This window comes from Bos grunniens, chromosome 23, assembly GCF_055505025.1.
Source record: "Bos grunniens cultivar Pamir isolate PY7600 chromosome 23, Bosgru_T2T1.0, whole genome shotgun sequence".
Lineage (NCBI taxonomy): Eukaryota > Metazoa > Chordata > Mammalia > Artiodactyla > Bovidae > Bos > Bos grunniens.
The window spans coordinates 52,428,689-52,437,425 of NC_141187.1; the positions used below are offsets into that span (position 1 = coordinate 52,428,689).

At 54.9% G+C, this 8,737-nt stretch overlaps 1 long non-coding RNA gene across 2 annotated transcripts; it reads right to left on the reverse strand.

The window, feature by feature from the left end:
• Positions 1–6,174: 6,174 nt before the first annotated feature.
• Positions 6,175–7,111, reverse strand: LOC147347859 (uncharacterized). 2 transcript variants are annotated; one of them, XR_015152862.1, is made up of 2 exons: positions 6,959–7,111; positions 6,175–6,574 (listed from the first exon to the last, which is right to left on the reverse strand). It is a non-coding gene; the product is annotated as an uncharacterized LOC147347859 (long non-coding RNA). The 2 variants fall into 2 exon arrangements; XR_015152863.1 differs by having other exon boundaries at positions 6,175–6,621; positions 6,959–7,097.
• Between the last annotated feature and the right edge of the window lie 1,626 nt (positions 7,112–8,737).

An 8,737-nucleotide genomic window follows, 5' to 3' on the forward strand; every position in this document is an offset into this window, starting at 1 on the left:
CCCTCCGAGGCAGGGGCGGTCCACCTCGTCTGAAGATAGCAGGAAGGGCTTGTCGCCCAAGCTTTCATCGGTGGCTGGGAATTCACTCTTCCCCTTGACGCTGGCCTCTTCATTTCCCATCTTTGACTTCTTTTTATATAAGGAAAGGGGGCTTTCCTATCTATGGGCTCATTTCTAGGAACCAGACCACAAAATTTCCTGCCGCAAAGCATGGTGGAGGGTCCATGCTCAGCGGCCACAGTCACTCTGGCTGTAACGCACACGGGTGGCCTTGCAGATGACCTGGGAGGCGGAGGGCGCCTGCGGCCCAGGCCGCCTGCCTCCCACCCCAGACAGCGCTCGCAGGGGAGGCAGGATGGGCAGGCCACAGGCAGCCTGCTGAGTGAGGGCACGTCCTGGGAACACTCTGATGTGAACAGAATCTGGTTTTAAAGAGAACTTTTTTTTTAAGTTTTTATGGTGATAAAATACACACAACATCCAGGTTACCACCTGAACCATTCTGAAGCGCAGACTTCGGGGTCATTAAGTACAGACTCTGAGCGCCGCCATCCATCCCCCGACTGCTTCATCTTCCCCGAGTGAGACTGCCCCGTGAAACAACAATGACTCCCGGCTCTGTGTCTTTAAGAATCTGACTCCACTGCAGCCCTCTTGGAAGTGGAGTTGGGTAGTACCCGTCTTTTTGGTCTGGCCACTCTCACTGAGTTTAAGTCCTCTGGGTTCATCGGCGCTGTGGCCTGCGTCAGGGTGTCCTTCCCCCTAAGCGTGAGCGAGACCCCAGTGTCCGCCAGGGCCGCGCTCCGTGTCCATCTGTGGACGGAGCAGCAGCTGCTGCTGCCGTGAGCCGGGTGCACGGACGCCTCTTCCGGGCTCTCTGCTCGGTGGTTCGGGGAGCACACCCGCGGGTGGACTTGCTGGAGTGGATGCTCCTTCTCCTCCTGTGTGTGTGAGGCGCCTCTATGCCGCTTCCTCGGGGCTGCGTGGTCTCCACTCCTCCCACAGTGCAGCGGCTCCTGTCCCCACATCCTCGCTTGCGGACCCTTTAAAAAAGGTATTTGCACTTCTTCTGAAGGAGGAAACAGAACAGGCTCTATCTTAAAAGCAGGACTTTTAAGTCATCTTGGGCCGGACTGTGGACTTTGAGCTATATGACCAGTATCTACGGAAACCACAAACCAACTGGAAAACCAGGCCCCAGATGGAAGAGCCCCAGGGCTCTCCATCGCCTAAAGGAACACCCTAATTATCTGTATAACTGAATAGAATCATACATTCTATTATGCTTATTGGGGTATGACCACAGGCCTATTGATAATTGTCCACTGTTAACCACCTAGGCTTAAGGCATGTGAATCATGGGTTAACTTTGATTGTATCTTTCTTTCTCCTTTGTTTAGACTAGTTTCAAGGAATTTTGGGGAGGTGGGTTTGGGCATGAACACTTAGGGTATATAGTGAGTGAAGTCGCTCGGTCGTGTCCGACTCTTTGCTACCCCGTGGACTGTAGCCCACCAAGGCTCCTCCATCCATGGGATTCTCCAGGCAAGAATACTGGAGTGGGTTGCCATTTCCTTCTCCAGGGGATCTTCCCGACCCAGGGATCGAACCCAGGTCTCCGGCATTTCAGGCAGACGCTTTAACCTCTGAACCACCAGGGCAGACCCTTATAAGGTTTTCACAAAAACTGGTGGGGTCCTTGGCTAGGAGGAGACTCTGCCTTGGGCCCGCCGGTGTAATAAACTGCACTCCATTGTCTGCATTGTCCTTCTCGGTGAGTTTGTTTCCCGGAACGTGAGGCTACAACATTACTTTGCCCACTCCTCCCACAGCGCAGCGGCTCCTGTCTCCATATCCTGGCTTGGGGACCCTTTAAAAAAGGCATTTGCGCTTCTGCTTTGACTGCTCTTCCGTGATGGGGTCCGCCCCCCGCCCCAGCCTGGGCCCATCAGCCGACCCCGCCCTCCGCTGTCTCTCTGCTGCTGCCCGGATGCAGCCCAGGCCTGCGGCCCCTTCCCCTGGCCCCCGCCCCCCACCCCTCAGTGCTGTTTTCCTTCCAGGGCATTCGAGGACCTGCCTAGGGCTTCCTCAGCGTCTGTCTGTCGGGGTTCAGAGAGGCGCCTCTGAGCTCCAAGCCTGCTTCTTGTTCTGAGCCACAGGCTGCTGGCCGCTGGTCAAACACATCCCTCTGTTTATCTAAAGTTTTTCCCTGTAAATAAAGTCAGAATAGGGTTTCTTACCCTGCCTTCCAGGCAAATACCTTAAGGGCCTAACTCTCTGCAGGGTTGGTCTCTGTTCTGACAGTCCAACAGCACAGCCCTCAGCTGCCTCCTCCTGTAAACTCTTCGGCTACTTTACCCCAATCCACGCTTCTGGACCAGGTTTCACTTTCATTTTGAGATGGAAGAAAGCACACCAAGAGCCCATCCTCTTTCAGTCTCCAGAGCTACTCATTGTCAGAGGCAAAACTCTGACAAAGAGGCAGCGAACACGCTCTGCCAAGAAGACGAGAATCTACTTATAGTCAGCTGTGCAGCGTCTACTCAGGGACAGAGTCACACAGCCAGTAATATGCAGGAAGGTAACCGCTACTAACTGCTTCCTTGAAGTCACTTGCTAATCAATTATTAGAAATCTGCTTGAGCCTTAAACTAGCCATGGGGAGTGGGAAACTGGAACATTCCTGAACTTCACCTCCCCTTTGACCTGCGGCCTATGATGAGATAAACCCCTCCGGGTCCCGTAGGAGATAACGTGGGCCCTTGGGCCTGGCATAGTGTCTAGGCCTCGAGATACCGGGCGGCAGGGTTTGTGGCCAGGGCCCACTTCCCTTGGGCCTCAAAGTTAAACTACTGAATTGTTTCACAATGAGATTAGACGAAGAGTCACGCCAACAGCACTTCAACCGTAAACCTTGAGCTCACGTCCCAGAAGAGAAGCATCTGCCAGTGCTTACAAATCCCGTACTACCGTGAGGACAACACAGCTATACAGCCTTGCATTCTCATTTCCCACTTTTTACTTCTTTTCATTTTTTCGGTCTTGCCACAAGGCTTGTGGGATCCTGGTTCCCTGACCGGGGATTGAACACCTGGCCGCAGCAGAGAAAGCATGGAGTCCTAAGCACTGGGCCACCAGGGAGCTCCCTGCGTCGCACTTTTAAAAGCATCCATGTATTAAATATGACATTTTAAAGTATACTAAAATGTTTACTGGGGCTTCCCTGGTGGCTCAGTCAGTAAAGAATTGGCCTGCAGTGCAGGAGTTCAATTCCTGGGTCGGGAAGATCCCCTGGAGAAGGAAATGACAACCCACTCCGGTATTCTTGCCTGGGAAATCCCATGGACAGAGGAGCCTGGCAGGCTAGAGTCCATAGGGTTGCAAGAGTTGGACACGACTGAGTGACTAAACCACCCCTGAAATGCTTACTAGATGCACACTAAATTTTCTTCTTCGTCTTCTTTTTTTGTTTATTAAAGCAGGAGACTCAGGAAGTAAAACTGGTTTGGCTTGTCTGGACCTGTGCGAGGCAGAGCGTGAGGAAGAGGACTTGGCTACCGTGTCCAGGGTCATCACAGGGGGCGGCGGGCAGGCCCGGTGGCCGGCCCATTGGACCTGAGAGCTCTCTTCTTTCTTCCAGGTGGCAAACAAGCTTCTGAATGAAAAGCTCAGAGACGGACAGAGCCAGGATCAAGGGGCCACAAAGAAAACTGCCGCAAGGGGTCTGTTCTCGGCAGTCTGAGAATTAGAGAGCCAAGGCAGACTTTTTTTGGAATGCTGTCCAGGAGAGAGCTGCCCTGTCTGGTTAGAGCACAGGCCCTTCGGGCAGGTCGGGCAGGAAGGCCCCTGCGGGTGGAATGCAGGGCCTTCGAGGGTGGACCGCAGACCAGCCCCGGGCCTCTCTATCTCTCTGCGCGGAGCCGACGGCACCCTGGCCCTTCCGTGGCCTACAGCTCTCCCCAGGTCCTGCCGTCACCACCCGTGTGTGCTTGATCCCGGCCCCCCAGCACACCAGCTCGTGTGGAAGGCTGAGCTCAGAACGTAAACGATCTGTGTGCTTTCCCTCATGTGGCTTCCAGCACTTCTGGGGTACACGGGGGTACACTGGAGAGGGGAACAGGAGACAGCTGTGATCGGGGCTTAGAAAGCAAATCCGGTTCCTTGGAGGAGCAAACCTCTGCCCTCACACCTGCTCTCCACAGACACGTCTCGGCTCCGGGGGTCCTCGGTCAGTGCTCACGCCTCGACTCTCAGGAGGTCGGCCAGGGCTTCATCTCTGAGGAGACAACGGCTTCCTGCCCTCTCCTCTCGGGACAAAGACCCCAGCGAAAGGTGCCCCTGTGTCCACCCTTTGGAACAGCTTGAAAATGCATTTGAAAAGTTTGGCTGCAGGAGGAACGGAGGGAGTTCTTGGTCAAGACTTGCGCTTGGCTCCGGTCACCCGATCTGGTTCCTCCTGAGGCACAGGGTCTTCACACAGCCTCACACACAGTGAGACTCAGGGAGGCTGGGCTGTGTGCACTCCTACACACACACGGTAGACCACAAGATGTGGAAACAGGTTACAAAGCTGTTTTACACAGCGAGGGCACAGTTTGGTTTTAGAGTAAGGATCAGATTCACTTTTTAGAACTGAACAGGAAACTGTATGCGTTTTTGTGGGGAAGGGGGAAGGAAACTCTGCCAAAAATTGAATGTTGGCATCTCATAGAAACTTTCCAAGTTCAATATTGACTGCAAGGTGAAAACTCACTGCTAAGGTCACTAAGCGGCCTTCGTAATCAGGTAGGTTGAAGACCCACTGAAATGAAACTTGAGCATTTAGTAGGGAATTTCACCTGAGGAACCATGATAATAAAACTTGTCTGGCCTAGTATCCATATCAAGGAGACTGGGGGAACTCTGCTTCCCTGTCTTGAGGAAAAGTGATGTTACTAAGTGAACAAGATCAACTGAAACTAGCCCTCCATTCATGACACGCAGCTCACCAGCTGGAGGCTGGAGGGACCCTCTGGGTCAGCTAGTTGGCTTCATCTGCGGGAAAATAAACACATCCTTATGGCAGGAGGTAGGTTTGCAACTGCTGTCCCGCAGAAGCTGGTCAGGGGCGAGGGGAGGGGGCTGCAGGCAGGGGTGGAGGACACCCCCCAAAACCCGGAGCCCCGTCTTACCCCTTTGACTTTCCAGTGGAAGTGTTTTTGTTTTTTCCTCTCTTCTCCAGCCTTGGGCCAGCCTCCTGTCTCGTCTTCTCTCTCCTATAGTCTCTGGGTGGAGGCGGGTGGGGTTCCCTTTCAACCCCGAGTTCCTGCTGTCTGTTAGGCAGGACAGTTCACCCCCTTGACACCTGCCCACTCCCCCAGCACCTGCAGGGTCCTTGACACCCGCCCGCTACCCCGCCCCCTCCCCAGGGTCCTTGACACCCGCCCACTCCCCCGCCCGCTCCCCAGGGTCGGTCCCCAGGCCGCCTCCTCTGAAAGCAGCCTTGTTGTCTGACACTGTCCTTTGGGGTTCCTCCCCACTCCCCCCCCACCCCAAGCCAGTCCACAGAGAGCCTCCCGTCCACCTCCCAGGTCTTGAGAAGCCTCTTTGGGGAGGTATGAAGGCTCCCAGGACCCTGTGGACATGGGGGTTGGGGGTGGGTGGGGGACGCCCCCCCACCCCTGGCTAAGGCAGGCTCCTAGGAAGAACCCTCATGGAGGTTTCGCCTGGGGACTAAACAGGTCACTGCCTCGTGATGGAGGGGAACCTCCGTGTGAAGGTGGTCTGTCCGGTGATGACAGGTGGCAGGGCTGGGAAAGCCGAGCCCATGGCACGGAGAACTTGTGCCTTGCGGGTACACTGCGCTTTCAGCCAGGCGGGCAGCTTCGGGCCGCGGTCTCTGAACTCCTCCACTCACCAGGTGTCTGCTGTCAAGGACACGGGTGGACGTGGGTGGAAGGACCTCTGCGGGTCTAAGTCTACTTTACGCGATGCCACCCTGGGTTCTCAGTCCCTCCCGTCAGGAGCGCCTGTCTGACCGGGATGGTCGGAGCCCGGAAGGGCTGGGAAGTCAGAGGTTTAGCTTCGATGTCATGAAAACACACTTGTTCTCTGCCCCCTGTTCCTGACACAGAGCTTCCGAAGCCTGTGGAATTCCAGACGATAAGAGTGTTTTGATCATTTACAAGGCGGCTCTCTCAAGCACATGTGAGTTTACACTAACAGAGCAATTCCAGGTAGGTTCAGGGGAGAGGCTGTAAAAGCTGGGACTTTCAGGCCCCCCTGCCCACCTCTGGGGAGGGAAGGGGCTGGAGAGTGAGTTCAATCACGTGGCTGATGATTTAGTCAATCGTCTCTTGATTTAAGGGAAAAAATGACCCTAAGTGATAGATTTGGAGCGTCTCTGGGCTGGGGAACACACCAGGGTTCTGGGAGGATGTGTGCCGGGGGCGGGGGATGGGGCCCATGCTTCACCCCCACCCCCATCCCTGTTCTGCGAGGCTCTTCCACTTGGCCGGTCTTGAGCTGCATCCTTCGTAACAGGCATCGTGAGGAGAACGGGCGTCTTTCGTGGCTCCATCGGTAAAGAATCCACCTGCAGTGTAGGAGACCAGGGTTCGATCCCCAGGTTGGGAAGATCCCCTGGAGAAGGAGAACTCACTCCAGTATTCTTGCCTGGACAATCCCATGGACAGAGGAGCCTGGAGGGCTACAGCCCTTGGGGTTGCAAAGAGTCGGACGCGACTGAGGGAACCACACGCGCACGCACACACACACCGCGCACACAGAGAGTGAGCAGAGCGCCTTCCTGGGTTCTGAGAGTCTCCTGGAGACTCGTGCGACTGAGGAGGGGCCATAGGAACTCCTGAACTTGTAGCTCGTCGGCTGGAAGCGGAGGTGGTCCCTGGCACTCGAGAATGGTATCTGCAGTGGGGCCATCCCCGTGGGGCTGAGCCCAGCCTGGGGGCCCCGCGCTCACCTGGGGAGCTGCTGTCAGAACGAGCTGAGTGGCAGGACACCCAGTTGGAGGTGGAGGTAACAGGTGACGAGGTGCCTTCCCAGTTGAGATAAGCTGTGGCTCTGAAAAGCTTTAGAAGGACATTGCCTTGAGTACCGTGGGAAATAAAGAAAGAAGGGGTTAGGTATTTTGTCCCAGGTGTTCTGTGCAGGAGGCGTGGGAAGCAGGGAGAGAGCCCTGGGATTGGGCTAGGGCCCAGGTCCCCTCCCCAGGAGGCAGGCCCGCGGCCGGCTGGTGGGCGCGGCTTCGCTGCGTTGCCCGGATGGGATGCGAGCTCGCGCTCCTGTGACCTCCACCTGAGCGCCCCTCCGCCCCTGTTCTAAGCCTCAAGGACAGCATCGGTCCGTGCGCTCCTGTGACCCCTCCTGCACCTGCGCTGTATTTAGGTGCCAGCGTTTGGGGGACGTTTCACTGAATCCACCCCGGACCTCAGCGGCTGCCGCTGTTGCCCTCGGCTTACAGACAGTGCAGCTGGGACCCGGAGGGTGTGAGGAGTCCGCCCGGGAGAGGCAGCGCGGGGCTCAAAGCCAGGCATCGCCGGCTTCCTCATGAGCCGCCGTATTGACGCAGGCCCATCGGCCTCCTCCCTGCCCGATTCGGTCTTCCTCTCTTTAACTGAAGGCAGCCAGTTCTTCCCAAAGTCCCTTGCAGAGCGTCACCTTCGTCCCCTCTGATACTTGTGGCCCCCACAGCTGAAAGCCGTTCTCTAAAGAGATGAGGCCATGGCGCGGGCCCACGAAACTCCCCTCTCGTTGAAGGTGGACCATCTGCTTCTACTAATACTCAGATCTTCCCAACCCTATCTGTGAATATGGGGTTTGTGGTCCGTTGAAATTACAGGCTTTTTCCCCCCACATGAACTGCTCCTCCAATAGGTGTCTCACTCATGATATTTGCAAAACGGACTCCTTAACATCTAAACTGAAAAGGTCACTCTCTTTATGACATCCTTCACGTTGGTTTGACACGACCTTTCAGCCGGTAGAGCTCTTCTGAATCTCAGTGCGCTCATCCCCTGCAACAGACTTGCGTTTGGCAAGTTGATTGTCTGTGTCCTTCTAAGCCTCCATTGAAGCTGTCTGTGAGAGAATGAGACAAGCTCACCAAAGGCAGAGCCCGCCGCACACGTCGAGAGACCTCTGTGCGTGGGGTCATGGCTACGACCAGCTAACCATGCTTTACTGGCATCCTGCCCTCAGAGTGATGACGAGACTTGTCAGTCGCCCACTCAAATCCTGACGACAGCGTCTGCAGCACGTCAGCCGTCTGCATCATTTTCGCTCTTGTGTAGTAGTGGTTCATCCTGGGACTGGAATTTGTCTTCTTTAGGCTCCACTTCTATTGATTTTTTTAATTACTCCTTTTAAAAGTTGATTTCTCCTTTATTAAAGTATAGTTGATTTACAGTGTTAGTTTCAGGTACGCAGCAAAATGATTCAGGCTCCTGCGTCCATGGGATTTTCAAGGCAAGAGTACTGGAGTGGGTTGCCATTTCCTTCTCCAGGGGATCTTCCCGACCCAGGGATTGAACCCAGGTCTCCTGCATTGACAAGCATTGGCAGACAGATTCTTTACCGTCTGAGCCATCAGGGAAGCCCTTCATTTTCCCTTAAAGGTTATTACAAAATATTGACTATAGTTCTCTGTGCCACACAGTAGGTCCTTACTGTTTATCCATTTTTACAATGTAGTGTGTATATATTAATCCCAAATTCCTAATTTATCCATCCCCTTCCTTCC